We start from the raw sequence: 13753 nt of genomic DNA, 5'->3' as shown, positions 1-13753 counted from the left end.
CCCCTTCACCCATGACACACCCCCTCCACCCATGACACACCCCTTCACCCATGACATACCCTCTCGCCCATTACACACCCCTCCACCCATGACAAACCCGTCATGATACTCCCCTCCACCCATGACACACCCCTTCACCCATGACACACCCCTTCACCCATGACACACCCCTACACCCATGACACACATCTCCACCAATGACACACCCCTCTCACACATGACACACCCCTCCATCCATGACACACCCCTTCTCCCATAACATACTCCTCCACCCATGATACATTCCTCCACCCATGATACATTCCTCCACCCATGATACACCCCTCCTCCCATGTGGTCCAATTCAAGGAGATGTTGCGTCTGGCTGTAGAACTTGCCCAGTCCAACTTAAGGTTTGCTCAGGTGAGAATGAAACTGCATTTTGATAAGGCCCATCAGGCAAAACCTAGAGAATTCCAAGTGGGGGAGCAGGTGTTAGCCTTCCTGCCCTTACATGATCACCCTTTTAAATCTAAATACAGTGGTCCATATGAAGTTCTAGAAAAACAGGGGGGCCGTAAATTATGTAATTAGCATCCCTAAACGGCGTAAGAAAAAACGCCTTATCCATGTCAATCTTTTAAAGTCGTATCATGTTCGTGACGAAACCCTGGGAAAAGCAGTTGCTTGTGTTGATCATTCCTTGCCAACTTGTATCATTGTGCCAGAGTGTAGGGATGATAAAGATCAGTGTTTTTCTGAAATAATGAATGGGTTTAGTGTAAAAGTGGAAAACTCGACTATCTTGGAGGACCCCAGTGCTAAGTTGTGCCATCTCTCTAGTGACCAAGCCAATAATATAAAGTCTCTATAACAGGAGTATCTTATTATAGTTGGTGATTACCCACACTCCTGTTCGGTGCTGGAGCATGACGTTGAGACCAGGGGAGCCAAGCCAATTCGACAGCGTCCCTACCGTCTTAATGCCTTCAAGCGGGAGTGTGTGCGAGCCGAGGTGCAGCGACTTCAAGAGCTGGGCCTCGTGGAACCCAGCATCAGTCCATGGGCATCCCCTGTTGTTCTAGTTCCAAAGCCGAATGAGTCGATGCGGCTGTGTGGATTATCGCAAGGTGAATGTTGTCACTGAACCAGACGGTTATCCCTTGCCACACATCGACGACGTGATCGACGATCTTGGACAGGCAAGGTACGTGACCAAGTTGGATCTCCTCCAGGGCTACTACCAGATAAGACTGACTGAACGCTCTAGGGCCATCTCTGCTTTTGTCACTCCTGAGGGGTTGTACCAATTCACAGTCCTTCCGTTTGGTATGCGGAACGCCCCTGCAACCTTTCAACGCTTCATTAATTACATCACGTCTGGTCTGGAAGGTGTCCGCTGTTACCTAGACGACCTCATCGTCTTCAGCAGTTCCTGGGAAGATCACATGAGTCGTCTACAAGCCCTCTTCTCCGTACTGGCTGCAAGAAAGCTGATGGTGAACCTCGTCAAAAGTGAGTTCGGCCATGCCCACGTCACTTTTTTGGGGCACGTGGTCGGACAAGGGGAAGTCCAGCCTATAGCAGCCAAAATTGAGGCAATTCAACAGTATCCAGTGCCAGGCGATAAGAAGAGTGTGGTAAGGTTGCTCGGTATGGCGGGGTACTACCGCCGTTTTTGCCCAAACTTCTCCTCCGTTGTCTCTCCCATGACTGACCTGCTGAGTGGCAAGAAAACCTTCAAGTGGACTACGGCTTGCCAGGAATCTTTTGAGAATATAAAATCCCTGCTGGCAAATGCTCCTGTACTACTTGCCCCCTTACCTCCAGAAACAGTTCACTCTCCATGTCGACGCCAGTGAAACTGGCGCCGGTGCTGTGCTTCTGCAAGAGGGTGAGAGTGATCAAGTGCTTCATCCACTGTGTTATTTTTCTAGAAAATTTAACAAATATCAAAAAACCATGCCACCATTGAAAAGGAGGCTTTATCACTGATCATGGCACTAGAAAACTTCAAAGTATATGTTGGCAGCACTGCTTATCCCATTCAAGTGTTCACTGATCATAACCCACTTACTTTTGTTGACAGGATGAAACATACCAACCAAAGACTTTTGAGGTGGGCTCTATCACCTCAGCCCTATAACTTGAACATTTCCCATATCCGCGGAAAAGAGAACGTGTTGGCTGAATGACTTTCTCGAGTCTGATTATCTAGAAACTATGTCTGTGTGTAAATTATTTCTTTGTTTTATTGTCATTGAGGACCTTGTGTTTATATTATGATTTATTTTGCTTCATATTGATTTAAATTGATTGTGTTAGTTATTACTTTCACCTTGTAGCTGTATATCCATTTTCGCTTCCAGTTAGTTGTAAGCTCACTTTTTGGGGGGAGGTGTCATGTGCCCATAACCCCATAGCAACAAGCATGTCGTGTGGTATCTGTTTACTCCTCCACTCCACACAAGCTATTTAAAACTTGTTATTTTTACTATTATCTTATTGTTGTTCTTAGTTACTTAGGTTAATTGTGTATCTATGTATGTCATTAATATGCATCATTTGTGTTACTCTGTTAAGTCAAACCAAGAGTAGTATTAATTAGTTATAAGACTATTTGGCAACTGTCCTGAGTCACGTGATCTAAGACGCTCCTAGCTCATATGCTGGTCAGAGACTCTCTCTCCAGTAACCTTTGGTATAGGCTATAGGCAGGACGTGTCCACACTCACCCAGTACAGACGTGCTTTGTTCAGTCATCTACAATACCCTAGTGGTATCTGGTAATTAGTGGCATGTTAACTTAGGCCTAGGAAGGAATCCTGGTGTTAAGGAATCTCCTATATGGTAGGAATTAACCAGTTGGTTGTGATTGCTGCGTATATATTGTGATGTCTGTGTTTAATATAGTTAATGTTAAGTAGTATTCATTTGATTTAACTCCTTAACGGTATATTTTCACCCTTCCGGCATCACTCTTATTTTACTATACAATCACTTATTCCCTTAAATTCCATGGTTGCGAGACAGTACTCCTTTAAGAACATAAATTGAATTATTTAATTATCTTCCCATTTGTGAATCACTTACTCCAACTTATTCTTAGTTATTCAAGTACATTCAGTTGAGTCGGTTTTTGTGGGGATAATTATTGCCGTGTTCCCTGTTTGTTCCTTTATTTGATGATAACTTGGGGTAGGTTTCACTCAGCAGGTATAAAGGATATTGGGATCACGACATTATATATATATATATATATATATATATATATATATATATATATATATATATATATATATATGATTATATATATATAATCAACGACCTCACCAGCCAGGACTTGAACCCTCGACCTACTGGGTGGGACTAGGGAACGCTACCAACCAACCCACAAGGACACTAAAAGTAGTCCTAGCCTCTGTTATATTTCACACAAAGCCTGTTCATCGAGCTGATGGCGCCGTGAACCTCATTGGGAACTGCCCGTGCCGCGTATGTGGTGTCAGTAGCATTTTACCGAATCCAGCTTGTATAAAACACGAGGTACCATATATATACTTCATTTTTAGTCCATATAACACGCTGACTTTGAACATATAATCGACGACCTCACCAGCCAGGACTCGAACCCTCGACCTACTGGGTGGGACTGGGAATGTCTAGTTCACCAGTAGTCGAGGTTCAGCTCAATATATCAACGTGTTATATACTAAAATATATATATATATATATATATATATATATATATATATATATATATATATATATATATATATATATATATATATATATATATATATATATATATATATATATATATATACATATATATATATATATATATATATATATATATATATATATATATATATATATATATATATATATACTGTATATTTTTTTTATCGTTCGGCATTGTTTGTTAAAACTGCAAAGAGTAGTCGCCACTTCCCAAATGGAAAAATAGAGGGATGCTGCACTCAGACGGAGGGGAACTCTTTGATCTTTATTTCTATAGACTCCAGGAATATATATGCATATATGCAAAAATTTCATCTTTTTATAAATTTTTCCACTATTTGCCTTTTTTCTTGCTAATTTGACTGGATTAAAGGTGGGCCAAGGAGTTCAAGCATGAGCGTGAGAGTTATGAGGCTGAACCCCGGCCTGGATACCATCAATGAAATAAGTACTGTACTTATTGTGACTGTCAACCATGATAATTTGAAGGTGTCTAAGGTTTCAGCAAGATAGAATCCCGAAAATTCACTGCTCAAGATCGTCACCAGAAGATGGCCTCAAGTCGCGAGCTCCTTGAAATGTTTGAAAAGTATCTAGCTAACTTTCTTTCTCATTTGGAGATGCCAAATGATGCCTGGATTAATCCTTGGGGCCCCGAGTCAATAGACTGGATCCATCTGAACTCATCATCCTTCAAGAAGTTCAGAAGTCAACTCCCTTCTGCCTATTTTATAGTCTGATTTCCGTAATGGCAATAGGATTCTGCTCATAACTACCTGCCGCATAAAACAAAAATCACTGATACAGTGACTATTATGCTGACCTTGTGTAAAGACTGAGTGATATCATCCGGGAAAGACGAAGGGAATGCTGACTTGATATGTCCACGACATGTGCTGACCCAACATTAACCTTTTGTTGCACAGATTTCTATTCACAACTGCAGCCTCGGCCCCTCTCGGTTTTGGCCGTCTGCAGCCTCGGATTACTGCTCGAAAACTTTCAAGACCACAAATTTATTTATTAACTTTAGGTTGTCAACCAGTGGGCAACCGGTTTAGTTTGGGTTCAGGTAGAGGAAGTTACCTCGCTCCCTAGACCATTAATCCACCATAAGTAAGGATTTCCTAGTTCATGGTAAATTTTCTTAGGCAAGGTGACCCATGTAACATATGTGACTCCAATTTAGTTCTGGCAAGTTTACATCACTAGCCATTCTAGCATTGGCTATTATAACTGTGTTGCCTCTAGTGCTCCGGTTGAACGTGTATTTCGCCGTGAGTTATAATAATGAGGCCCATAGATGCTGAACATCAACAAATGTACTGAACACTGAAATAAATACCCAAGCAATCAACTTTGTTATCAATAAAATTTTCTGATTAGATCCTGTAATATTGTTTTACCTGTGAATTGCAAACGTTTTTGAACGCCCCTCGCGTGTGTGTGTGTGTGTGTGTGTGTGTAAGTAAACCCACGTCCAACTGTACACGAGTTGTTGCACAGGGCATGAATAGAGATCAACAGCAACAGGGATCTCGGACCTCGGTTCTCCTTCAACGCTGGCAGGAGCGGACGATACTATACATTCTAAGAATTCCCATAAGCTTAGTGCCAGTAAGGTTAGAAAACAGTTTGCTTGGAAATATATTTGAACCTCGGACTTAGTCAGCCTATGATGACCAATGCAAGAGCATCCTCCGCAATTAACATGCAGCAGTAGATAATACTAGTCAACTTGATGATAGAAAAGGGATTGGTCAACATGGTATCCTGTGTGCCGCAGACAAGCTGTTCAATGAAGATTAAAATACCTCCAGGGATGAATTAGAAGAATTAGTAAGACCGGTCACAGGCTGGAGAGAAAGTCGTGGCTTGTCCGGACATATGGGACGAGACGTGTTAGGGTATGAAGTATAATATGGAGATTAATACTTTTGGATTTAATTAGAAAATGAGGAGATGAACTCTTCTGTTTGGACACCGGCTTGAAACAGCAGCCAGATCGATTAGGATTAGGCTATTGACTAGAGTGAGAGGAAACGTTAGATTTATAAATTTATATTAGGTAAAGTCATAGGCATTATACAAGTGATCGTGGGCACTTCGTGCCTGGTGGCGAGTCCGGTGGTACAGTTTACCAAAGCGTGAAAGTTCGAACACTCATGTTTGGCTAGCGCGCAACCGCCGGAAGGCTGGCAGCGTACAGCGATATCGTTTTCTAGCGTAAATAAAATGGTTAATTAATACCTTCCTAAAGAAACCTTCCACATGGGACCAGGTTTGTTCCACTCTACGAATTTTTAGCGATTTTTCCAAGTTTGATGAAAAACGATTGCGCCGTTTCGGCTGCCCAGAACAAACACACACACACGGCTATTCCTATAGTATAAGATATAATGTCGTGGTTGTTATAATCATGGTCGTGGGTGTTATAATCATGGTCATGGTTGTTAAAATCATGATCGTGATTGTTATAATCATGGTCGTGGGTGTTATAATCATGGTCGTGGTTGTTATAATCATGGTCGTGGTTGTTATAATCATGGTCGTGGGTGTTATAATCATGGTCGTGGTTGTTAAAATCATGATCGTGATTGTTATAATCATGGTCGTGGGTGTTATAATCATGGTCATGGTTGTTAAAATCATGATCGTGATTGTTATAATCATGGTCGTGGGTGTTATAATCATGGTCGTGGTTGTTATAATCATGGTCGTGGTTGTTATAATCATGGTCGTGGTCGTGGGTGTTATAATCATGGTCATGGTTGTTAAAATCATGATCGTGATTGTTATAATCGGTCGTGGGTGTTATAATCATGGTCGTGGTTGTTAAAATCATGATCGTGATCGTGTTATAATCATGGTCGTGGTTGTTATAATCATGGTCGTGGTTGTTATAATCATGGTCGGTTGTTATAATCATGGTCGTGGGTGTTATAATCATGGTCATGGTTGTTAAAATCATGATCGTGATTGTTATAATCATGGTCGTGTTATAATCATGGTCGTTGTATAATCATGGTCATGTTGTTATAATCATGGTCGTGGTTGTTATAATCATGGTCGTGGTTGTTATAATCATGGGCGTGGTTGTTATAATCATGGTCGTGGTTGTTATAATCATAGTCGTGGTTGTTATAATCATGGTCGTGGTCGTGATACTTACAGTATTTAATATACTATAAGAAGGAATAGAATAAACGTTAGAATAATTAATTAAGGAAATATTCGCCATAAGGAGAGGTTAAAATCATAAAAAAAATTATTATGAATCACCGATGATCATTCCGAGATAAATTATATTATGAAGAAAAGTGACTGAGTCTGGTTATATTAGTCACCATCTGCTTAAGTCATCACCTGTGTTAAGTCATCACAGTCATCATCCACGTTAGTCAGTTTTAGGCCCATCTCACATGACTGACCGACCATCGATGTTCTTTTCCGCTCGAGGGTGTTAGTTTTCAATGCGTCTTATTATTTACGCTGGTGGATGTAAGACCTCCTACCCTCACTGACGCAATTTGGTGTCATTCTTGTTTATAAATGCCTTCTGATCTGTCTCAAGTCTATCCGTCCTGTCTATTGCCATCCCAACTGTCTGTTCGTCTGCGTGGTGTTTGAATGTAAGCCCGTCTACACTATTTGTGTCGTCAAATCTGTCTGTCTTATCCGTTGTTGGCATGTGTCTGCCTGTTTGTGTAATGCGAACCAGTCAGTCAGCTGTCTGTCTGTCATGTTAGTTGCCATATTGTCTATTTAGGCATGTATGAATCTGTCTATTTTTGTCAATCTCCTATCTGTTTCACTGTCTATATTCACCCTGTGTCTATTGTAGTCATCTTCTCCATGCATTCCTGTTATTATCTCTTTTCCATGTACAGTCAGCCACAGGAAGAAGTATACACTGTAGCTGTAAGGTCGTCTGGTAACGTTGAAACTGCGCATCCAGACGCATGATGAAACTCAGCTCCCCCCCACCTGTTATCTCTAACTATTTTCTGTTTCCCTTCTTTAATCTTCTATTTACTCATCTTCCATCCTTTACTAATCCAAACAACAATAAAAGAAAGTAGGCTAAAAAAAAATGGGGGGAGGAGGAGGGAGCCGTACGATAACTGCAATCGTGGGCTGACAGCGTACAGCGCCAAGTCCGTAGACTTGCATCGTTTCCATCGTAAATATAATTGTTAACTAATGCCTTCCTAAAGAAACCATCGACATGGGACCAGGTTTGTTCCACTCTACGAATTTTTTTGCGATTTTCCACCAAGTTTGATGAAAAACGATTGTGCTGTTTCGGCTGCACAGACAGACAAACAGACAGACAGACGGATAGTCCTATAGTATATTAGATGAGTGAAGTGAAATAAGAAGGGGATATTCAAAACATAGACTAAGTTCAAGGTGCAGAGGAAAGTTGTCTGAGAACAGAGAGGAGGGAAATAAAGAATACTCTGCTAGAGGCAACAGAGGTATGCAAAAAAAACGAAGGGAGGAAAAACCGTAGGAAAAACAAACTTGGTTGTGGAAGGCGGAGGTGTGAAATCTTCAGGTAAAGGAAATCAGCGTGAGAAGGAAGGGCAGAAAAAAAAACACAGAGTTGACTATTCAGCGTAAAATTAAAAAGGCTTGGATTCCTCGCTAGACCGGAAAAATTTGGCCTAACATTTAGAAGTTTGGTTCATGCTGACCATAATTCCGCTCGCATGTTCGGTCAACTGCCCAATTTCTGCGACCCCTTGGTGCCATGTTAGGATATATATATTTTTGTACACTTACTTTCACTTGACTATATTGTAAACATTATCTTATTGTGATATAATACATTATCAACTTCCATATTTTCAACAGATTATAATCTGCTGAATTATAATTATTAAAGACAGAATTTGGTTCGGAGTCTTTCTGTATTTCTGTACGAAAGACCAGAAATTTTTTGGTTTTAGGATGTATTAATTTCGAGTAAACAAGAGAGTAAAGATGAGGAAGATTAAGTTATGTTAGGTTTCGTGTGAAGCTACACATTATAATTTGATTTATTATGATGGTGTATGATAGGAAGTTGGAACTAACGCCTGTGTACTTTTCAAACGTCTTCCTCATCAGCTTCCGTTTTTTCCCTATGAGTTCTAACCCTCCGTTTTAATTGTCTTTCTGTTAATTCTGAGGTGCAGTGTCTGAGTGGATACAGCTTTCGCCTCCTGTCCTAAAGGCTGCTGGTTTGATTCCTAAGTACACCCAGTATACCATCTGTAAATGGGTATCCATTTTGCAAGCTGGGGTCAGTGACAAGTGAAGTAATAAGACAATGTGGCAGCCAGATTATAATACACTGTTGATGTACGAACACAAGTTTTACGGCTCAGTCAATACTTGATGACCATCATAGTATTTACTCCTGCCTCAGTTTTGAGCTGAAATAATCAAATCAGAGCCAACCTAACCCTAAAATTAATCCAAAGTAACCCAAACTAACCTAATTATATTTTACTAGCATATTATCTTATCAACCTAATCTCACCTAACCTAACCTAACCTAACCTAACCTTATATTTTACTAATATATTACCTTACCAACCTAACCTAATGTCTAGATATAATTAGGATATTCTATGTTGGTAAATGCCGCATTAAGTTAAAAAAATGATAGATGCAAATTAATTTTCACTATTTATAAGTTATAGCAAAAAAAAAAAGATATCCTAATTCGGTAAAAGGGTCAGGAAACTCACACCTGACAGACCTCAAACTATCCAACCAAGAGCGAACTCGTAACAATGGTTTTAAATTAGACAAATTTAAATTTAGGTGCGAAATAGGTAAACATTGGTTTGGAAATAGATTAGTGGACGAGTGGAACAAGTTACCAAATATCATCTTTCACTCGAATACGCTGGATAGCTTCAAACATGGATATATGAGCTATAGGGGTTGGGTGTAAATGGGACTGCCCAGTATGGGCCAATAGGCCCGCTGCAGTTTCCTCCATACTTATGTTTTTATGTTCTTACCAACACTCTGAAGTTCCCCGAATAGGGGTCAGTTTCCCGTCTTGATTACTCTCCAATCTCACCTCGCAAACAAATTTGATGAACTCACCACTACAGTCAGGTCGGTTTCTACCAAAATCGTTGCCATCTATGAGGCATTGCAAACTGCTCCTAAGACTTGTCACATTGAGAGATATCAACTCTTTCACCGCCTTCGTACAGAAGGAACTGTTTCGATCCCAGCTGATGTGGAGGCATTATGGTGAGTACATGTTGTACCATATGTCAACCCTGCCATACCCCATCTATAATGTACTGTGCAGCATACCACCCGCCTCGCTCATCCGCCAGAGATACTCTGATCAATCACCACACTAGCACTTCAGACTACCTCTGAGTGAGGTACCCATGTGCCAAATTGATGCTCTGTGGTGACTTTAACAAAATTGACATCACAGATAAAGAGGAGAAGCTGCTACTATCACAAGCTGTGAACTTCCCTATTCACGGTCAAAACACTCTTGACCTAATGTTAACTAACTAAGTAAAAGAGTATCAATCACCTCAACCAATGCCTCCTATCGAGTGTAGTACACACCTATCAGTGCTTTGGTCTGCAGCTCCCACTACCAGCCATGACCAGAGCCCTTATACGTCAAGACCTACAGGCAGTAGATAGTTCAGTAGGGGGCAGTGAAATTTTGCTCAATGCTGCACTCTTCAGGCATTGTTCCTTATACATATCTAAGACTCCATGCCAAATTTGAAGCTGATATGTCGAGGTTTAGTCTGCCGCATTTTCTACTGAAATTTTTAAATTTACCTACAGTACTAGCCAAACAGCCACTGTGGCGGTGCAATGTTCTGTTCAGTGTTTATCAACTTTTTTTTTCATATCTCTTATTTCATTTAAGTTGTCTTGTTGCAGATGAGTATGGTGCTATGTCTATATTGATTATCAGCCAGTTCACAGAACCGGACAAGACTCCCTACACTGGCTGCCGCTTGTGACCGATACTTGATTAGTGATTATGCTGGAGCTGCCATTGCTACTGCCACCTTAACTGACTATGGCATTATCACAAAGGATGACAAGAGTCAGGTTATTGGACCACATAAGCTGCGGGATGCGAGACAAAAATACCGATTTAAGAGGCAAGAAATTGAGATGGCTAGTTTAGATAATTTGACGTCACTCTATTTTGATGGTAAGAAGCCGCCACTCGTGTGATGATAAAGAATGAGAAGACCGAGAAATGGAGTTCGAGGATGATGGTGAAAGATCATTATGTCATCATGGTTGAGCCTGGCAATGAATATCTCACACATGTGACTCCCAAGACTGGACACGGAAAGCAGATTGCCAAAACTATTCACGAGTTTCTGGTGGAGAAAAATCTAACCCAGCAGCCCATTGTGTGTGTTGGTTGTGATGGAACCAATGTAAATGTAGGATCAGAAAATGGAGTCATTCATCATCTTGAAATGTTACTTGGTCACCCGCTCCATTATTTCATATGTCAGCTTCACGGAAATGAGCTGCCTTTCCGCGCAGTTTTTTATCACTATGATGGTAAACCAAGTGGTCCTGAGCATTGGCGTGGTCCCATTGGAAAGCAGATCAAGGAGTCTTTGTCTGAGCTTCCAGTTGTCGCCTTCCAGCCAGTCAGTTTCCCTGATTTCCCTGTGTTTAATGATGAAGTGGAGAAAGATCTGTCCTGGGATCAGAAATACCTGTATAGGATTTGTAAAGGAGTTATCACAGGTGTTGTTGAAGATGACTTGGCTGCTATTGAGCCAGGTCCTCCCTGTGTGTCAAGGTGGAACACCTTATGGAGTAGAATCCTCAGGCTGCATGTAGCAACATCAAGACCCAGCCATGAGTTGAAAAGAATTGTCATTACAATAATAAAGTTCAGTGCTCCAATGTGGTTTTACATCAAGATACACCCTTACGTAACACACGGCTTAAGGAACGTATTCCAGTCCCTGGATATATATGAAACACCTGAATAGTGAGGAGGAGACGATAGTGAAGAAGGCTGTCCAGAGAAATGCATACTTCGCCCACACAGATCAACTTCTTCTTGGTATGTGTGCAGATGAGGACATGACTGTTAGAGGAAAAGCTATCTCAATGATAAGAAAAATTAGAGAGGAGAATCAGCAAAAGGAAGAATGCACTGGCAGATCTGAAGAGGAGGAGGAAGATTCTGATGCTGCTGTTGACGAGAATTTGTTAAACTATACTGATGAGGAGGGTAAAGATGGAGATGGGAATGAGGATGTGCCTCCTGTAGTCAACATGAGAAAGGTGGTGACTCCGAAACTAAAGTGGCAAGCAAAAAACTATCATTCCATGATTAACTGGAGGAATGAACTCAAGACTGAGCCTCCTTACATTGCTTCTCTGTCAAATCTACAGGTTAATGACATTCTTGAGACACCATTAGTGGTGCCCAAGTGGCCAAACAGCACTCAGGCGGTCGAGAGAGGCATAAAAGTGATGACTGAAGCTTGCACTGAAGTGACGGGATACGAATCGAGAGATGGATATATTAGGCAAAGATTATTGTCTAGGAAAATGATGCCAAGGTTCCGCACAAAAAAGAATTTCAATATGAACTTGTAATGATTTTCTATACGGTGTACCTGTAAAATAACATGTGAATTAAATCGATGTCACCCATGTAAAATTTATCATTATCCTGGAAAACATTAAATGACACCTTATTTTTGGTATACACTAAAAGTTGACAAAAAGTCGTTCGCGATGCGGCAGGGTAAGTATGCATGAAATGGCATGAAATTTTGCACAGGTGTTTGTTACAGCCATACAAACGATGCCTGAAAAGTGCAGCCTGCAACTCAAATAAAAGTGTTTTTTCCCTGCCCCCTATAGTTCAGTATCTGTGGACCGAAGTATTAAGTGTAGACCACTTTTTTCCCTGAGAAGTTCATCAAACTACATCCAGCTCATCTGCCCTGAGCCACACCTCGGATCAAAAGACTTATGCAACAGAGAAACTGCGTCTATTAATGTCAATGACAACAACTGGGACAAGACCCTTTGCAACAAAGTCATCCGCGAAATAAGCACTGCATAGAAGTCCTAATACCCAACCAAGCTACAGCACCTGAAGCACACCAACGTCAGTCACTGGTATGGTAAGCTTAAAGAACTCTGGGGACTAAAAATTAAGACACAACCCCTCCCCTTCCTTAGCCACCTCACTAATAACCAGTTCATAACTATATGCCTAACGCTCCCCCATCTTGAATAACCTGTCTCCCTGCTTACCTACCAGCCCCCTCTTCCACCGACTTATTGGAAGAATTTGAAATAACAAGATGACTGGACAAACTCGGGATCAAGCGCTCCACCACCCCCATTGACTTACCCATGAAAAGCTACAAAGAGTTCTTCCTGGAAGTAGCTAAACTGGAAAACCTCGTATATGTTACCAGTGCTACGGCCCCTTGCCATCACCCCACTACCCAGCCTAATCCGCGAAAATTTCGTTTTTGACTGGGCCTATGTTGTTATTGCAGGCACCATAGATCCTCAGCAATCTGGCAATATGAAAACTTCCTCCATTACCCACCGTCTTGTCAGGTTTCTCGACTACATATACCGCCATTTGGAAAAAAAAGCAAGACATCTGTGGTTGTCGCCTTCATTGGCTTCACAAAGGCATTCGACTTTGTCAACCGTAATTTAATTATCAACAAAGCCATCGACCTCGGGTTTCAGAAGAGCCTTATTTCTTGGCTTATATATTTTCTTAGTGACCGACACCGAGCCGTAAGCTTCCGAGGGGCTGTCTCCACCTTTTAGTCACTCACCTGTGGCGTCCCCCAAGGCACCAAGAAGAGACCGCTCTGCTTACTCATGCTTATCAATGATACCCTGAAAGTAACTTCCGCTCACTGAAAATTGGTCGACGACTCCACCATTGGGATCAGTGTTAACAACTCGGCTCCCGACGAAAGCGACCTCCAGAATATATTGAATATTCAAAATAAATTGG

Source organism: Homarus americanus, unplaced genomic scaffold, assembly GCF_018991925.1.
Source record: "Homarus americanus isolate GMGI-L3 unplaced genomic scaffold, GMGI_Hamer_2.0 scaffold15667, whole genome shotgun sequence".
NCBI lineage: Eukaryota > Metazoa > Arthropoda > Malacostraca > Decapoda > Nephropidae > Homarus > Homarus americanus.
Note: the sequence above shows the minus strand (reverse complement) of the source record.